This window comes from Oreochromis niloticus, unplaced genomic scaffold (genome assembly GCF_001858045.2).
Source record: "Oreochromis niloticus isolate F11D_XX unplaced genomic scaffold, O_niloticus_UMD_NMBU tig00007542_pilon, whole genome shotgun sequence".
Lineage (NCBI taxonomy): Eukaryota > Metazoa > Chordata > Actinopteri > Cichliformes > Cichlidae > Oreochromis > Oreochromis niloticus.
Window position 1 is genome coordinate 1,560 of NW_020328636.1, and position 20,609 is coordinate 22,168.

At 42.7% G+C, this 20,609-nt stretch overlaps 1 long non-coding RNA gene across 1 annotated transcript; it reads right to left on the reverse strand.

Moving 5' to 3' along the window:
• Positions 1 to 6,876: 6,876 nt before the first annotated feature.
• On the reverse strand, positions 6,877 to 9,664 carry LOC109198242 (uncharacterized). Its single transcript, XR_002059135.2, has 3 exons — positions 9,605 to 9,664; positions 8,957 to 9,073; positions 6,877 to 6,917 (listed from the first exon to the last, which is right to left on the reverse strand). It is a non-coding gene; the product is annotated as an uncharacterized LOC109198242 (long non-coding RNA).
• Positions 9,665 to 20,609: the final 10,945 nt, after the last annotated feature.

Here is a 20,609-nt window from a genome sequence, read left to right on the forward strand (position 1 = left end):
CTCGCGGAGTGATACGCGCTGCGCTTCAACATAATATTACTGTATTGTGTGGATAAGGACCCAAAATGGCACCTGTTAAGAGACATGCTTACGAAGCGGATTTCAAACTCAAGGCTGTCAGTCACGCAGTAGAACATGAGAATAGAGCAGCTGCGAGAGATTTCAACATTAATGAATCAATGGTACGGAAGTAGAGGAAGCTAGAAGAAAGAGTTGAGTAAAGTTTGACTTATCTGACTGTTTTGTTTCGCTTAATGCGTTTTATAATCGTACGCTCATGTATAAACCAGACCTGTTCATCAACAGTGCGCCTTTGGTCCGAAACTACCGTGTGTTAATCTGATGAACTATCCCTTGTCTTCTGCACAGGATGGTAAGTCAATTCTGTGGATGTCCAGGTTAAGGATAATGGCAACAGCAATACACCTGCCCACCCGTAGCCTGTGAAGCAGACTGTGATGGTCTCCTGGGAGACTGAGGTCCATTCAGGGTGGTATGCACTCACTTTCACTCTTGCATGGGTTTGCCTTTTTCTCACTGAAAGTCTCTGAGTTTTGGTTTTGTGCCACAGATGAATATCGGAGGGCTGTATCCAACAAGTGAAGGTCTCTGACCCTGGAGTGGCAATCGGGCTCCAGCTTCACACATACTTCACTGTTGACTGCTCGATTGGTCAGGTAAGCTCCATAAACTGTGTGTGTGAGGTAAAGAGCGCAAACTATGCTCATGTCAAGAATATTCCAAACACCGATATTACAGGGAACTTTTTAACCCACTGCTGTTTGAGGCTAAATGATGTAGGCATTACCTGCAAGTAACATGCTACACAGCCTTGTCCTCTGCCTCAGGCAAAGGCTGTTTGCGTTTAGGCTTTCCAATGACATCCTTCGGGTCAAGTGGATCCTTTCAAGGCAGGGACCAGGACTCAGCCGCAGTGGTAAGATACCTGTATGCTCACAAAGTCAGGAGTGCTAACAAAAACGTCGTTTATTTAGTTTATTGGTCTATAATACGGTCTGATGTTTTCCGTCTATACATGAACAATCTTCTACACTTTTATGAATGTTTGACGAATTGACAGATCAAATTCAATCACATGGCAAGGATTTAAAACAAGATAACATGAATAAACAGGGTTGTAGTTGGTACGAATGTAACAGGTCCTTTTGAGCTGTCATTTGAACTTTGCTTTTAGTGTTTGTCAGGCAGCACAGTGGCACGGTGGTTGCCTGTTGCCGCACAGCAAGAAGTCCTGAGTTCATTCCACCATCAGGCCGGGGTTTTCTGTGTGGAGTTTGCTGTTCTCCCCGTGTTTGCGTGGGTTCCCTCCGGGTACTCCGGCTTCCTCCACCATCGAAGACATGCAGCTTGTGGGATAGGTTATTGGATATCCAAATTGTCACTAGGTGTGAATGGTTGTCTGTCCCTGTGTGTTAGCCCTGCGACAGATGGCGACCTGTCCAGGGGTACCCGCCTCTCGCCCTTGACAGCTGGATAGGCTCCGCCCCTGAAAGGATAAGCGGAGCGAATGGATGGACGGATGGATGTTTGTCTAGCATGAATGTTTTTACGATGGCTTTCCCCCACCTTGTCGGTTGCCGTTATTGTGTTTTTATTATTTTTTTTATGAATCTAGTTTCGAGCGATCAGAGGTGTCAGTGTATTTTCTTTGGTCTCTGTTCTGGCAGATATGTTGGCAAGCCAGCTTGTGCTGGTGCTTGTTTTTCTCCCCTTTCACCAGCTTTATTCAAAAAAGGTGATCTGATTTTTGCTGTCTGTCCATAGTGTATTATTGCAGATTCAGATCATCGGCCCAATTGTGTGGTACTTTATGAGGGATAAGGGACTCTGCAGCTGCAGCGACTGGTAACCTAATTCGTAGATGGTCTCTTTGAGGTTATTGGGCTTTGATTATATTTAGAGATACTGTGTATGTTGTTCTATGTCCTGTTTTTTAGGGTCTTCTGTGAGGCAAACAGATTCACTGTGGATGCACAAATGAGTTTGCGCTCCATGTTTTGGGGTCATGGCTTCGCCTGGCTTGGTGGCTGAATATTGCAGGTACAAGTGCGGAGGTTTTTGCAGCAACGCTTACACTTACACTGTAATGGTTTCTATAAGTTACATGCTGGAACATTCTGATCAGATGCCTAACTGAGCATAAATGCAGTCAATTTAGTAGGTATATGTGTGACATGAGACCCGACACAGCAGCGTTGCAGTTTAGCAGTTTTTTGGCTTTCACACTGTCCTGTGCACACACCACCTCTCCTGCGGTCCCGGCACATCTTTACAGGGAGACGTGATTAGATGATGGGCTCAGGTGTGTGGTCAGCCGTATCTGTTTTGTCTGTCTTAGGATCTCCTTTGTTCCAGGAGATTGTGGCACCTTGTTACATCGAGAAGAACGGCCGTCATGTTCCAGCAGCCATTGCTTTATGATCAGCAGTCAGGATTGGTGATGTGAGCCGTGTGTGTGTGAGTGGACGGTGGTGACCGAGGCCAGGACTTTCGCCTGAGAGTTCATCATTGATGCAGGTATATGCTCAGTGAAGCATAATACTGTGATATTTTTCTTTTTAAACATTCAAATAGAATATTGTCAGTTCATCTTGTTATATTAGGCTTCCTCTGCTTGAGCCTTCCACTGAAGGACCAGTTAGTGGCATTAACACTGAGGACAGGAGGATGGCTGGTGACACGATGTGTTGCTTTTGAGGTCTTTGCCTGTTTCACTTTGTCAGACAGTTCTATTTATGATTTCTTGATTCACAAGTCTGCAATTAATCAGGCTGAGTGTGTCTAGTAACACTGAACTGAGGTTTCCAAATTGGTTAATCACAGTTAACTCGTCATTTAACAAGAGGGGCAATTTGTTTTTACACAGGACCAGGGGGTTGGATAATCTTTCTCCCTAATCTATGAATCATCATTTAAACACTGCATTTTGTATTAACTTGTCTTATCTGTGTCTAATATTAAAATGTGTTTGATGATCTGAAACATGTAAGTGTGATAAATATGCAAACACTAGGAACCAGGAAGGGGCAAACACCTTTCACATCACTGTAGACGTGATTACAGAATACCTTTACATCCTGGATTACAATAGGATATCCATCAACGGCAGATACTGGTCTCCATGACACACAGATACTGGAGTGGTCTGAGAGAAGGAATCTGTGTCTCTGGACCAAATGACTGTACGTGTAGTGCTGTAGAAACAATACTGCCCACAAACCTTGATGTTTCTATATGTGGAAACCTTCAGTATGCATATCCTCCTGTAAGGGTAAAGTAATGGGACATTTGCACTTTTTGCATGTAAGCCTGTCGGTCTTAACTGGAAGTTGCACTTGAGCTGTCTTGGCATCTTTCCCTTGTTTGACTCACCAGTTTTGCCCTGAGCTGAACCGCTGCTCCTTCTCTGTTGTGTACTCAGCGGTGACCAAGATGCTGTAACGTGCATCTGGCTGCAGTGACTCCAGCATCACCTGCTTCTCTCACCAGGACCAGCACCTGCAGACAACAACAACACTATCATCCCAACACAGTCAGAACTCATTTAAAGTTTTGGGACTTGTGGAATTTCTGGAATTCTGACACATGACAGCCGGCTGAAGCCCAGAAGGTGAAGATGTGATGACTACGACCCACTCACAGTGTGATCCTGGCTATCAGCTCCAGTCAATGCTGTGTAGGACACGTGATACTGGAGGACATGAGCATTGGGAGGTACCCAACTGATCACCATGCTGACGGCAGTCTCATCAGAAAGCGTGAGGCTGGTTGGGCCTCCACCAGAGCCTGCAGCAACATCATAGAAGAGATAAGTACCACAGCTAACGACACTTAACACTCACTTTCTTCCTTTATAGGAGGAAATTATTTTGGCAGCAGAGCAAAGTGTTTTTTTTAGAAATAAATGTAAAGTATAACAGAGAATTTGATACTTTGATTTGATACTTTAACCTCACTACATTTATTTCATAGCTCAGAGTTCTAGTTACTCAAAGATGAGAATTTAGATGTGAAATTTAACCTTTAAGTGACTAGTACTTTGAGAACTGCCATCAATTACACATGAAGTTCATTGACGTACAGGTTATTGTATTAGTAATGCTATATTGTACATAGAGACACAATATGACAGAATATGACTGCTGCTAATGTGACTTAGGTAAATGGTTTCAGGCTCTCCCTCCTGAGTTTGAGAATGTTCAGGATCAGAAATGTGTGACTCACAGGTGCTGTAGCATACGGCCACAGCTTCACTCTGAGCTCCATCTCCATAGAGTGCAGACAGTGATATCTGATGCTCCTTAAGACACAGGACAACAGTTTATTGAGACATTGTATTTTTTACTTCATAATATGTACTCCAACAGTCCAATAGTTCTTCCCCACCTGTCTCAGGTCGCCTCCACTTAGTGAGGTAAGAAACATCATCATCAGCTGCAGCTTCCCAGCGCACCGTGATGTCACTGTCTGAGAATTAGTTACCCTAAGGTCAGAAGGAGGAGGCACCTTCACTAGAAGAAAAGAATATGTGTATGGGAATTTTTTAAAAATGAGAAAGCTACATTTTGACATCTTTCATTATTATTATTAATAACATTTACAGTACTGTGCAAAAGTCGTGAGCCACACGCTGAAGTATTTCTTTGGACATTATCTGGTTTTTCCACTCCTTTTTAGTCCAGTTCTTGTACCTGACCATTTTCTGAGTAATGTTTTTTGTTTGTTTGTTTTTTGTTTGTGTAAACACTTGGCACTGACCATTGTTGGAGAATTAAAAGCACCTAAGTCAAGGAATGTGTGTGCACATAACAGAAACTTGGGAAAGAACCAATTTTAAATCTTTAAGCACTTTGTTACTAGCGGCCTGTCACAAAACACTTTTGTATAGTGTTTTGTTTTTGTTTTTTTTTTTAAATCTTGTGAATAAAATGTATACAAATGTGTGTGATTAATCACAATGTGTTAGTGTGTAATCACCCTGAGACATGCATGCCTGTCTGCTAGCGTCAGATCTAAAGCCATTTCTGATTTGGAGATGCAGGCTGCAGATTCTGTCCAGATTATCCCAGCTCTCGTCACTAAGCATCCAGTCTTCACTTATCAAATGTGTAAAATTCAAGGCTGGTCCTTAAAAGCTCCAACAAGGCAAAACTGTGAATCTAACCAAAAGTGTATTTCCTGTTTCTCCCACATATTGGATTCCACAGTTCCTACAAGTGATCAATATACACAGTTTTTAGATCTTGGAGTCCCTTTGCACAGTGATAGAAAACATTACCATTGGAATAACTGCCCACCCACTTGTGCTGCTGGAAAATTGCCCTGATCTCTGCGCTTAGGCTCAGAGAGAGGTGAGATTTTAGCCTTTACAAGGAGATCACCCAGGTTTTTGTTCCTCCTGAAGGCTGCAATTGCCTTGTGATCCTGAAGCATATGTGTGTCCTGAGTGAACCTTTGAAAGTTGCTCTTGATAACTCTGACCAATTTGCAGGTGGAGGGAGAATATGTGATCACCACTGGGATGAGGGGAGAAACATCATTGGCTTGGTCTGCAAGAATGAATTGAAACATTTTCTTAAAAGGACCAACAGTACCCCTAGTGGAGAGAGCTGAGAATAAATCTTGACTGCTTCCCCAAATCACTCTGTTGAGTGCAGATCTGTGAAATCTCAGTAATTGGGATTTAATTATCCCTGCAATGTGTGTTTTGGGTGAAACTTGTTCTGAACAGTAAGGCATGTGTATCTGTAGGTTTGAAAAGACTTTAACATCTAATTTGTGGTGATTCGGGAAATTTGGGCCCTTAAATGTAGTTGTGTCTAAAAATCAATTGAGGATTTATTAATGGTGGATTTCAGTTTGATGGAAGCATTATGGTCATTAAGAGTCCTCAAAAACCTCAAAGTCTCGCTCAGGATGTTGCCAAATCCCCAGGTATCATCCAAGAATCGATATAATATAATGGCTTTTTAACACATTTCTCCAATGCAGAGGTCTCCCACTCTGCCATGAAGATGTTGGCATAGGCTGGGGCAAAGTTTTCCCCCATTGCCGTACCCTTAATCTGTAATAGAATTCCCCGTTGAACTCAAAATCATTCCTCATGAGGTTTATTTCCAATAATTGTAACAGTTCTTTATCTGGTCTTCTCTTATCTGGATATTTTTGAAAGATTCTCCTTATGGAGTTGATTCCCTCTCTAATGTCTATATTTGTATAGAGGCTGTCAATATCAATGGAAATAAAAAGCATCACGGGGACTTCTATTTGTTTCACTTTCTCTACACTGTGGGCGTAAAAGTCCACTGCTGAAGGAGCTGCTCAGTGCTCGTACAGTCTCATGCAGGGGGTGGGAGGTGTTGTCCATGATGGATGTTAGCTTAGACAACATCCTCTCCTCCCCAACCTGCTCGATGGACTTCAGCGGACAGTCCAGGACAGAGCTGGCCTCCTGACAGCTTGTTGAGTTTCCCCTGTCCTCTCTGCCATTCCACCACTCCAGCAGACCACAGCACAGAAAATAGCAGACGCCACCACAGTGTCATAAAATGTCCTTAGGAGCATCCTGTTCACCCCAAAGGATCTCAGCCGCCGTAGCAGGTGGAGACGACTTGGACCCAGTAGAGTGGTTGAAGGAAAAGGAAAACGGGGACAGGTGAGGTGCATTTCATGTCCCGGTGCTATGGGGGTTGCAGAGAGGTGTGACGAGCTCTGGTGGATGGGGGAGGAAGTGCTACTGAATCAAACCTGTTAAACAACTGGTTCAGTCTGTTAGCCAGAACCTGGTCTCCAGACTCTGGACCCCCTCCGCTCACAGTGCTCCGTCCAGTGATGGTGTTCAGTCCTCTCCACACACTCTGGTGTTGCTCTGCTGGAGCTGCTCCTCCACCTTCCTCCTAAAAGGAAGCATTACATTTAGAAAATAAATACTTATTTATATTTGTTTGTATTTTTTGTAAGATAATACGCTATATACACGGAGTTTATCTGGACGTAGTGTTTTCAGTGTCATCCAAGTGACTCTAGAGGATGAAAACCTGTTGGAGTGTGTGCTAATGTCTATAGCAGGGGTGTCCAAACTACGGCCCGCGGCCCATTTTTAATTGGCCGCAAGAAATTTTATAAATAGAATAGAATATGGCCCGCACTTCAACTTTTGCTTGAGTGTATTGCACTTCTTAGTTTTAACACCAGGGGAAGCTACTGTTGATCAAGGCAGTTGCTCCACCAAAAGGACAATAAGGTAGAAAGTGAGTGCAGAAAATTTCAGACACGGTGGAGAGTGAATATTTCTTCAAAGAATTCAAGGGGAAGTGTCTGTTTTATCTGCACTGAAACTGTGGCAGTTATGAAAGAGTATAATGTACGACGTCATTATGAAACCAAACATCAGGTCTATGCATCCTACACTGGTGCTGAGCGAGAGCAGAAAGTAAAGTAAATAGTAGCTGTCCTGCAGGGTCAGCAACAGTATTTTTTTGTGCTCAAAAGTCCAGGAAAAGGCTCCAATAGCAGCTATGAGGTGGCCCAACTCATCGCAAGACGTGGAGTTACAGAGGAGCTGCTCGATCTTAAGAGTCTAAAAGGCACAACAACGGGTATGGATACTTTTGAAGCTGTGTCAGACTCAACTGACAAATGGGACTTAAATGGGACAAGCTGTGTGCAGATACAACAGACGGGGCTCCAGCTATGGCAGGTGCACACAAAGGAATGGCGTCTATGATGTGCGCTGAGGTGAAAGAGGCTGGAGGTGAGGCTGTTAAATGCACCGTACTGTTCACCAAGAAGCCCTTTGTGCCAAGACAGTCAATCTTGGAGATGTAATGAACACTATTGTAAAAAGTGTCAACATAATTCGAGCAAGAGGACTGTAGCACAGAGAATTTCAGGCTTTCCTTTCTGAAGTGGATGCTGAATATGGGGATCTACTCTACCACTCGGAGGCGCGCTGGCTAAGCCGCGGCGCCGTGCTGAAGCGTCTTTACTCCCTGAGATCAGAAATTGACCATTTTTGAAAGAGAAGGACCGACCTCTTCATGAGCTGAATGACCCTCTATGGTTGGCAGACCTTGCATTTTTAGTTGATCTTGCTGATCATTTAACCACCCTGAACAAGAGCCTACGAGGGAAAGAGCAGCTTGTACCACAACTTTATGCGCACATGAAAGCATTTTGTGTGAAGGTCAATCTCTTTAAGACACAACTGCACAACTTCAACGTTGTGCAGTTCCCCACACTGTCCAAGATCAGAACTGCTTATCCACAGGCCAACCTTTCTGCTAAAAAAGGGAAATATGTGTCTGTGATTACATGTCTCGAAACAGAATTCAGACAGCGCTTCCAGGATTTTTCTGACAGTTCTACAGGAACTTGGAAAAGGAAAAGTTTCCTCTGATGAGACGCCATGTGAAAAAATGATCAGTCTATTTGGCTCAGATTTGCTCCATGATCAAACGACATTTGTCCGGATTTTTGGCACAAGTGGCGTCGGATCAGTACCGCAGCTGGATGGCCCGATTTACATACCCAGCGCAGCTGATACTCACCAGAAATCTACACTATTGGACAGACGAGCCAAAAGATCAGATCACCTTCTTTGAATAAAGCTGTGGTGATAATGGGGAGGAAGAAACAAACACCAGCACGAGCTGGTCTTTGCCAACAGCTATCTCTGCCAGAACAGAGACCAAAGAAAATACACTGACACCTCTGATCTGCTCGAAAAGCTTAGATTCATTTTAAAAATTAAATGAAAACATCAATATACTGGCAACTGTACAAGGTGGGGGGGAAAGCCATCGTAAAAACATTCATGCTTAGACAAACATTTAAAAGCAAATGATGGTTTCATAGGTTATCACTAGGCTTTATGTAGCCTGAGGCTTGGTGTCAGAAGGTGTGGATGTACAAGAACAATGACAGAGGTACATACTGTCTCCCAGGCCTGTCACCTTGACCTTGCTAAGGTCCAGCATGGCTGCCACGCTGCCACTGAAAGGGCTCTTGGGAATGTGATCTCCACCGTAGGTCACGCAACTCCCAGGGGACCCTGTCACGGGAAAGGGAAGCGATCCACATTCTCCCATTTAATATGATGCATAACAGCCAGAAGAACGCTTCCTTGTCTTATAAGAACCCACATAATACAAAGTAACTACAAAGTAACTACAATCCACGCCCGCATGTGTGAGCATTTCTTCTCTCGCCTGTTGCACAGGTGTATATTTAACAGTGTGTGTTGGTGTGGTTGCTGATGATTTCAAAGTCATTCACAGCCTGCTGCTACTACTGCTTTGACTGGTACGCAGTTCAAATGACAGCTCAAAAGGACCTGTTTACATTCGCGTACCAACTACAACCCTGTTTATTCATGTTTATTCTTGTTTTTAAATCCTTGCCATTGTGATTTGAATTTTGATCTTGTCAATTTCGTCAAACATTTTCATAAAAGTGTTATGAAGAGTTGTTCCATGTAGTATGACGGAAAACATTCAGACCGTATTATAGACCAATAACTAAATAAACGGACTGTTTTTTGTTAGCACTCTCTGACTTTGTGAGGCAGTACAGGTATTCTTACCACTGCGGCTGAGTCCTGGTCCCTCTGCCTTGAGAAGGATCCACTTTGACCCTGAAGGATGTCATTGGAATAGCCTAAACGCAAACAGCCTTTGTCCTGATGGCAGAGGACAAAGGCTGTGTTAGCATGTTACCTTTGCAGGTAATGCTCTACAGTCATTTTAGCCTCAAACAGCAGGTGGGTTAAATAAGTTTCCCTGTAATATCGGTTGTTTGGAATATTTCTTTGACATGAGCATATGTTTGCGCTCTTTACTCTCACACACACAGTTTTATGGAGCTTTACCTTGACCAGACTCTGAGCAGTCAACAGTGAAGTATGTTGGCTGGAAGGCTTGGAGGCCCGTATTTGCCACTCCAGGGTCAGAGACCTTCACCTTGTTTGGATGACAGCCTGCTCCGATATTCATCTGTGGGCACAAACACCAAAACTCAAGAGACTTTTCAGTGAGAAGAAAAGGCAAACCCTGCATGCAAGAGTGAAAGTGAGTGCATACTCACCCTGAATGGACTCTCAGTCTCCCCAGGAGACCATCACAGTGTGCTTCACAGGCTTACGTGGGGTGTAGGTGCAGGTGTATGTGCTGTTGCCATTATCCTTAACCTGGACATCCACAGAATTGACTTCACCATCCTGTGCAGAAGACAAGGGATTAGTTCAATCAGATTTAACACACCGTAGTTTTCGGACCATAAGGCGCACTGTTGATGAACAGGTCTGGTTTTATACATGAGGCGTACTGGATTATAAAACGCATTAAGCGAAACAAAACAGTCAGATAAGTCAAACTTTACTCAACTCTTTCTTCTAGCTTCCTCTATTTCCGTACCATTGATTCATTAATGTTGAAATCTCTCGCAGCTGCTCTATTCTCATGTTCTACTGCGTGACTGACAGCCTTGAGTTTGAAATCCGCTTCGTAAGCATGTCTCTTAACAGGTGCCATTTTGGGGTCCTTATCCACACACAATACAGTAATATTATGTTGAAGCGCAGCGCGTATCACTCCGCGAGGCTGCTGACTACGTAACCATGATGCTCCGACAATCCATCAAGCGGTGCGACTTCGTAGCTTACCAAAGTCGTACTAAACATTTTTTGACAGATTTTTGAGCGCCGTGTATTACATAAATCGGTTCAAGGTCAGTAAGCACAACCAGAATTCATACATAAGGCGCACAATTAAAGGATTTTAAGTGCGACTCATACTCTGAAAAATACGGTACATGCAATATATTTAACATATTTGTGGTCATATACAAAGCCAGATATACCTGGGCTATAATTTTCAGAGGAGCTTTTCCTCCTTGCTTGGCATCAACTGTGAATTCAGTGGGTTTTCCAACAGCCAGACCACTGCTCTGAAGGCCTGGACCGTACGCCTTAACCTAGAGAAAACAATTTTAAACAAACAATTAAAAAGGAACAAGTCAAAGATCTACTACAGCCAAAGAAGATCATTTACAGACTTAGCGCTGTGAAAAAATATTTGCCTCCTTTCTGATTTCGTATCTTATTCCATATTTGTCACACTTACACGTTTCAGATCAATACATTTATAATATTAGACAAGAATGTGTAATATTAAACGGCAGTTTTCAAGGGGAAAAAGCTATCCAAACATACTTGGTCCTATATGAAAAAGTAATTGCACCTAAAACCCGATACCTTGTGTGTCACCTCTGACACCAAGAACTGCAGCAAGCGTTTGGTGCTAGAGGTCACATTTTGAGTTTGTAAAGATATTTAAGGTAGACACACGTAGTTAGCGGCAGGTGTGTTGTTGATCGAGAGGGCTTAGCCTCTACAGGAGAGCTTTCAGCCATGAAAAGTGTGTCCATCACAAGCCCACCACCATGATCTAAGGTCTTGAGGCAACAATCATGAAAACTAATCTTAACTGAGAGTGTTGGATGTCCTCATTGTTGCAGAGCACATGGACAGCATACTCACCTGGTTCTGTGGGCCAGCAGCACATGTCACACCATCCATCACCCTTGTCATCACATTCAATCTTGGTCTGAGAGAAACCTGAAGAGAAATAGAGCAACTTCAGAGAAGAAACTGAAGCTGATCAGCACATGCTTCCGATCGCTCGTATTTAAACTGCTATAATAACTTGTTGGTCTATAATATGTGAAAACATATATCAAATGTATCCTTCATGGATGAAATCAAGTCATCTTGAGCCACAAACAACATTCCTATAACAAGGTCGAAGCTGCAATGAGTTTTTGGTAGTGACTTTATATATGCTTTATTTATCTAGTTCCAACAATGGGTTGACGTTAAAAAAAGTGTTTGTTAGTTTTTTAAAAAGCGTAATCTGTGCAAGAGGACAGCAGATGTTGCAAGAAATCTAAGAATAGTTGTTTAAAGTTATTTGAAGTGGACAAAGAGGATAAGGCGTTTGTAAACCCTGTTGAGGGAAGTCTATCTAGCAAGATATGTAAAGATATTGGAGATTAAAAAACCCCATAGGGAAACATAGGAAATAATTATTTGTCAGCAATGACTTGTTGGCAGAAGAAGAGTGGTCCTTGGTAGCCATGACAAGAAGGAGGTCCCATAAATCAGGCTGGGCTGTTTGTTGCTGGCAGGTAAAAGAAAAAACAGAGAAAAATCAAAATCAGGGGAAGTCCAGGCTGAACAAGGTTCATCCCTCGGAATTTTCACTCCAAGATCCCCTGCCTGGACCTCCCCCTAGCAGATAAACATAGAGAGGCAGGTGAGCCGAGGGCTCGAACCTGAGCCTCTATGTTATGAACCTGCTAGCCACCACATAGCAGAACGTGGAATATCCTTGTATTTAAAGAGCGCAAGGTGCACATCGGGCACCCAGCCTTTCGCAGGAGACCACACATTTTTACACTCAAATACTCACATTTCACACACTCACACCTGCTTTTTTTCCCTGCCCACCTTTTTCTCCACTTATTTATCAACAACCACTCCTTTTCATCTCTGCTACCTTGCCTTTATTACATCCTCTTAGCTAGCATCAGTGACCGGAGAGCAACAACAGCAACCCAGTGCTTTTCTCATCATTTCTTTAGTCACGGTCAATTCATTGGCCTCTACGGATTAGCTAAAGCAACTTTACAAAACAAGTTTCCCCGAAGAGCCCAGTTGTCATCTTAGCTGCCTAGATTTGAGGACCTAGCTAAGGACGGTAGTTACGGACACAAACACATGTAACTTACGGAAAAAAAGCCTGGGGTCCCTCTGTCACTGTGCTTATTAGGTGGTAATAATTTGATGTAAAAGTGTCGGAGACAGTGTGAAAAATGAAGGCAGAGTTGGTAGCCTGAAGAGAGAAAGTTGCAAGTTGTGGAAGGTGGAGTAATAAGCAGCAAATAGTTGAGGAATGAAGAGCTGACAAGCATGGGTATTTTGCGGTAATAAAAGGAAATAGAGAGCAGGCGGAGGAGTTGGCAAGAGCAGGAAAAGGGAGAAGCGACTTGGCTTCTCCCCGCCCCCCAAGCAATGGTCGTGGCAGCGAGTCCGTGAGGGATTCGAACTCGGGCGCTCAGATTGAAAGCGCCACTTCTTACGTCTTACGCCAAACGACCAGCCGGCGAAAGTAGGAAAAAAAGGACATTTATCTTTTGTTCGGCAATACTTGTTTTTTTGTGTGCAAAACATGTATGGTGCTCGGTAAAGATGACACGCCGACTCACTTCTTCTTTTTTTGGTTTTTTTTGGTTTGACAAAGTTTGTTTTCATATTAAACCAATGTCAGTGACGTCATTCTATGCCACTACCACAGGTAAGGAAAAGCCTGAATCCGTAGATCTTTTTCTTTTCTTTTTGTTGTCTAAAACACAAAAATCGCCAACAGTCAGCTCACAAAGTTGCAGCTTGGTGGCAATTTGGCAGAACAGCCAATGACTTAAAGCATTTAGGTGCATACATCTTGCCACAAGACATGTGTGCTAAGCTAGCTAAATTAGTTTCTGTTAGCGAACCAAGTTCAAGCTCCTCACATATCATCATCCAGGGTACAGTCATATGCTGATGAGGAAATCCCATGCAGGCAACATTAAGGCAGTGTAACAAGTTAAATATGCACTAATTTTAAGCTATTTCCTAATATCTAACATTTAAAAAGGCAGTTTACATTGTAAACTGCCTTTTTTTAAAATGGTTTTATGTTTTAGGATTTGTAAACTTTACAAAATCGTAAAACATAAAAACATAAAAAAGGCAGTTTACAAAATCCTAAAACATAAAAATAGATTTAAAATAATGATAAATGTTTGCCTGCAACTGACACAGCCAACACAAATGTCATTGAAAAAAACCAAACCCTGTGATAACATGTTTTTGTTTTTCTAGAATAGAAGAAGCACATTTTAAAAGCCAGGAGGAATAAATCTTTGTTGTTACTGCATGATTAGAATGAAGTACAACAAGTCTGGCTGGAATCAGAAGTGGTAATCTGTGTACTGTGCTAGTGATCTGCATAATTCACCTTAGATGGTCATCTGTTTGGATGGCTGAAGTGGGTTAACGACACAGCTAATTTCATCAGGCTGCTACTGAAACATCTAAAATGATCTGCATCCACGATCCACCAGCTCAACAGCAACATCTGTCAGCTGTGCATCCAACTGGAGGCCTTGGCCTGCTGTGCTCAGGCGCTGGGCCGCGATTTCCGTCCCTTGTTGACGACCTGGCTGTATCCTGTGCTGGAGAAAGCTGGTGAGGAGACGCTGCTGGTCAGCCAGGCGGCGCTGAGCTCCATATGGAACATCAATAAGGTCTGTGGATACGCTTCCCTCAAGGAACTGATCAATGAGAACTCTGACTACCTGCTTAATGACATATCACTCAACCTTCAGAGGCTCAGCCTGCATTTACAGGTAGTTATGATGTGTTTTTGTTTTTACCCAAAATGGACACAGAAATAACTGCTGGAGGGTTTACCCGATTTCCTCCTTGGTCTGCTTAAGCCTGTGCTGCCCTGAGCTTGTACTGTATTTCATTATAATCCTGTCTTGTTGGCCAGGCTCCACCGGTGTTGACAGTTCTGTTGACTCACTCTGACTGCAGCCTGCTGGTCGGGGACATGGTTCAGGATCTGGATCTCAGCTACGAGCGCACAGCTGCTCTTTTCTGCTCCGCGCTGCACGCGCTCATGAAGGCACTGGGTAAGATTTCAACAGTGATGTCAGCTTGAGTCTCACGTATACTGGGAGTCAAAGAGGACAAGGAAGAAAATGTGACTCATTGCATGCTCTGCCACATTTTTATGTTGCTTAACTTTATGTTTTCTGCAGTGCCTTTCAAAGTTTCTATCAAGGAGTACACTTCAGGATGTATAATTTGCTCGTTATCAAATTATCAGTATCTTGGAAACATTTAATACATCGTGATGTTTAATTGCTGAGTGGTTTTCTGTTGTAGAATTAATATTCATAATAATATTCATACAGAAGTTTTACAAGCCCGCACAGTAAAAATGTATGAATTAAATGTTACTGATGGGCTCTTTTCAAAAACATCAGCGTCTGTGTCACACTGATTTTGATTAACTGACTTATTTTATTGTAACCAAACCTATGCTCATATTGTTGTCTTGTTTTTCTTTAGCGAGGTGGTTTCCTTCCACTTGTAGCAGGACCAGTACGTCTGCCAGCTCCAGATAGAGCTCCAGTGACCAGGAAGACCTCAGCATTCGCCAATTCCTGCTGAATTACCACAAACAGAAAGAACTGGCAGAGGGCATTGGAATAGAGGACGATGACACTGAAGACCGAGGTAATAGGTCTGTCTAAGGGCCAGTGGAATATCAGCTGTAGACTGTAGTGGTGGTTATATTAGATTCAGAGTGTAGAGGAGATGACCCTTTTATGACCAGCAGGAAGGCACACACACACACGCAGTGTCTTAGGTTAATGACACACCATATGGGGTTTACAATGGGGGTTGCTTTTATAAAACTGTTTGTAACAAAGAGTTGAGATTTGCAGAGGGACTCCCGGGCCATGCACATCTCCATTCTCGAAGATGAATAAGTGATAGAAGACGAATAAATGGTTGGGAAGTAACTATTAACCTCACTATAAAGACATAAATGGTAACTATAAGTAACCACACAAGAGGTTTACTGCAGTGTAACTAAGGGAGGTTCAGGGTCACCTGATCCAAGGCTGACTATATGCTTTATCAAATAGGAAAGTTGTAAGTGTAATGTTGAAAGTACAGAGGGTGTCTGTCTCCTGAATCCAGACTGGGAGCTGTTCAGAGCAGAGCCCTGAAAGCTGAAGGCTCTGCCTCCCATTCTACTTTTAGAAAGAGCTAGTCTGAGAGTGAAGAGCTGTACCGGGGTGATGTGGTACCTTAATGTGTTAAGATATGACGGGGCCTCATAATTCAAGACCTTGTTGAAATATTGCCATGTCTTTATAACTCAGTCTTCCTACGTGTTGCATCATTGCTGGAGATTTGTTAGGACAGCTCAGTGATCTGTGGTTTGTTGGGCTCCTCTGAAAATATGACACAGTGTCTGAGAGTAGTGGAAGACAGAGTCAGTGAGCCTTCACTACCATAACTTAGCCAGTGAGTATGTAGACATGAACTGACCTGATACTGTCACAACAGCTAGATATGTAGTTCTTTACTCCAGGACACCGTCCAGCTGCTGGGAGCAAGCCCTGAAGCAGTCAATGACATCTGCTGCAGCAAAACTTGCATTTTGCTAGTGTTTATACTCAAAATCAGTATATAATCAGTCTCAGAAAGCTCTTGTGGTTGTTAGTCAGTCCTACCTTCTCTGTTTCAATGTATATGTGAGAAGGGAATTGCATAAATTGCACAGATCCATTCCCCTACAGAGGCTTTGTGATTGGTCCTGATGGCTGCAGCCGTTTCGCTATATCACTTTGACGCCGTTTTAATCCGCTCCAATGCCTTATCTTTTTCCCTCTCTCAATTCCCTCCATCATCCCTGCCTACACCCTCCAAGTACTGGAAGGAGCTCCGTCAGACCAGCTCATGCAACAGAGCCAAATGCCCCAACAGCCCTGGGTATCTAAAACCTCAGCCTCCGGTCTCTCGGCCTTCTCAGCTTCAGTTTTTGTTCAGCTTCTCCCTGTTGTCCCTTTGTCATCTATAGCACACATGGTCTCCTTTCATCAGACTGCATCATTGTCTGCTGTCTCTCATTGCAGGTGTTTCATCACTGAGAGGGTGCGTTCTCTCATTTCTCTCTCTCCATGTCAAAAACGGGATGCCTGAAACACATGGACAGTTCAGCAGAGCTGCATAATGTTAAGAAGCCACAGCCTTCTGATGTTACAGGTCCTGTATTAATTTCCTGTGTTCATTTAGTCTGTGACATGTTGTCGCTGTAACCAGAACTGTTGCCACAATCTCTTAACAACCTGTGATCTGACGTGTGCACTTGCGTGTCTCTCAGGCAACAGACCGACCAATGGGAATGATCTGGCTGGATGTGGCAAGTCTGAGACCATTTGACCTGGTGATTCCATTCACCATCCAGAAAGGAGAGGTCACAGGTAACAAGTCTACTTAATAAACAGATAGTTTGAGCATAATGATGTGTGTGTGTCATTGTTTTTGTCCTCTGCTTTAGGTGAGGTCCGAATGGCATCAGGCAAAGTTGCTAAGCTTGACATCACAGACAACAACGATGGCACAGTTGCTGACAAGTACGCTCCCACAGAGGCCGGTCTGCATGAGATGGATATCAAATACGATGGCACCCACATCCCAGGTATCTGCATATGGTCAGGAGAAATGCGTGGGAATGAAGTGCATGGAGAAAATAGTTTGGAAGGAAGTCACTAACCGCTCTTTTTCTGTCTGTCAACAGGAAGTCCCTTGCAGTTCTACATGGATTGCATGAACGGTGCCTATGGCCCTGGCCTTATCCACGATCCATCTGGAGATGTTCCAAGACTACATGCCTGGAAACATTCTGCCCGAAACCCACTGCTCAGCTGCAGATATTCCACTGGACATAGGAGAGCTTGACCTCATAATGACCTGTCCCCTCCCACCCCCTGCATGAGACTGTACGAGCATGAGCAGCTCCTTCAGCAGTGGACTTTTACACCCACAGTGTAGGAAGGAGCGCGACCGCAGGTCATTCTTACCAGCAGCTGTCAGACTCTATAATCCAGTTTAACATGGTTATCTCACTCATCACCTGTTTAATTGACATATCAAATGTTTTTAATTGCTGCTGCTCACTTTACAGCTTGTTTCTACACTGTATATTTCACCAGGATCATTCACCCCTTGTGTAAATATCTCTGTACACTTTTATCTGTATATCTGTGTGTATGTATATAGAACCACTCTGCGTCTTCCTTCTATATTTATATTCCTCTTGCTGTGTAACACCCACATTTCTCATTTGTGGGATAAAAAGGTTTATTCTATTCTATTTCAACATTAAACTCGATACTTTGTGAAAAAGTCAAAATATGGAGATTAAAGGTTCCATTTCAAGGCAAACAAATCTATTGTCGATGAGTCTGTAGGTGGCGGCTTGATCCAAATATTTATAATATTGACAAACCAGCACTGGTATTGGTATCAGATCGATACTAGCTTTGTTTCTCTCTTCAGTCTGTCTGTAGACCACTGAACTGTATAAATGATTTTTTGGAATGAAAAAATCGTTAACTTTCCTTTTCCCTGGGGCTTTGCATCAGTCGCCTCCTCCCAGCCTCATATTTCTGACAGTGTAATCAAACAGGTGCTTTGGTTTCATCTTCTCCACAACTGTATTTCCCCTCATGGTGGCTTCTTATCATAAGTAATGTGCCAAAACGTTATTACTTGCATGGGCTCACAGTGGGTAGTTGTGGGCGGAGTGTGTGAGCAGGGCAAACCCACGCTTAACCTCCACAGGGCAACAGAAGTTTTGACCTTTGATGTCCCTATATGGGCCCAGATGGACAAAATTATTCTGGATGGGTTTCTAAAACCTGTAGTGGTGCAGTTCTTAACCTGAGCCCCAAAGGTTTTCTGAGCTTCCTGCTCGAAAATGAAATGCCCAAAATTAATTGAGTGCAATTACAAACTCTGTGTATACAATCGTGGTATCAAAAGAAAGCTAACACTTGTGAAATGTCATCAGAGGTGTAAATATTGCAGCAGATATTACTGTGTCAAAGTTACTGAGACTGGAACACAGAAAAAGTGAGTAGATTTTATCCCGCCAAATTTTTTATTTATTTTTTAACATATAACCCTTTTAAAACATGCTTCAGTTCACATTTCACAACAAACAAAGAAACAAACAACCTTTATTTGTCACATACACAATCATACAGGGTACAACATGTAGTGAAATGCTTGTGTCTGAGCTGCAGACCTTTAATTCCCGAAATTCAGTAAAACATCATCTGTCAAAGTTTTATGTTTCTAAAGTGAAACCGTGAAAAATTACAGCACTGCCAACACATAAATATCCAGACGTTGAACAAAAAGGCCCAATTTGCACACATTGAACACCATGTCAGTTGAATTTTTAGGTATTAAACAGCAGAAATTATTTAATTTTATTAACAGGCCTAAAAATACTTTTTGAGCCAATATTTTTTCTTTTTTACTTTTTGAAGTTGAACAACTAAAGAACAAATATACATAATATGCAGTTATAGAAAGGGCAGGAAAAATGTCACAGCTTGCAATATCTTTTACAACTCATGTATACAAATACAAGTCGGTAAACAAAAAAGGAATACATTAGGAGAAAAAAAATGATTAAAAAGAAAAAAGGGTGCTCGAGGTATAAATAAGTATAAATCAAGTGAAACATTTGACACAGCTCCTGTGTTTTACATGCTTTGGAATTTGTGCTGTTCTTTAGATTCTCTAGATAACTGTGGTGGTTTTTGTGGTCTTCTTTTGCGGCTCTTTCAGTGAATTTTAGTCAGAGCGCGGTGAAGCTTGGTGTTTGGAATCGGTGATAGCTCTGGAAGATAACCAGCCTTTCTTTATCCGGTTACATGAGGTCTGATGAATTGTGGTTCAGTTTTGTTTGTTTAGTGACTTGTGTGCATTTACGTAACTGCCTTTTAATCATGGCTTGTTTTCGTTGTGTTGGTGGTTGTAGAAATGGTTTATATGAGATTTTAGCGGAGATGTGCCCACAGAGTGAATGTAAAATGCAAATGATGCAGTAGAAACAGTCTACGTCATTTCCTGGATGCTGTACGAAAAGTAGCGGTAAGAAATCGAAGGCGTGACCGTTATGATTTTGAATATAATATCTGTGTGTGCGCTGAGTAAGTACTGAGTAAGTACTTTCAAGGCATAGAAATGACTCAAAATATTATAACACTGTCTTTGCTCACTTATAGATCGTTAGACACACAGATAAGATTGCATGTGCATGTGGTGTTTGAAGTACTTTCAAGTACAGATGAGATAACACCTTATCATATTATCATCGTCAGAAGTGAGCATATACGCACGCACTCTTATCTCTTCTATGTAAAGTTTTGAATATACCTATAATCCAGGTAACCTTGATAACAGCGCACTAATACTATTAGCTTAATCTAAGATATGGGTGTCGGAATAGGTGTTCTCCCACTTATTGCGCTACCATGAAGTGAGGGGTACAAGTTAAACTGTCCAGGGTTAACATAGAAAGACAATCATCCACACTCACATTCACACCTGCGGTCAGTTTAGAATCCGAAAAAACGATGTGGGCTTCATAGATAATTGGCAAACCTTCTGGAGGAAACCTGGTCTTGTTAGGAAGACGGCATCCATCCCACTTTGGATGGAGCAGCTCTCATTTCTAGAAATATGGACCAATTTATTAAACCCCCAAAAATATGACTATCCAGAGTTGGGACCAGGAAGGAGAGTTGCAGTCTTACACGCCTCTCTGCAGCTTCTCTCCTCCTGCTACCCCCCCAAAAACCCATCTCCATTGAGACTGTGTCAGCTCCCAAACAGACAAAAAACAAACTTGGTGTTAAGACACCAATTTGGCAATTTGGGGCACGGT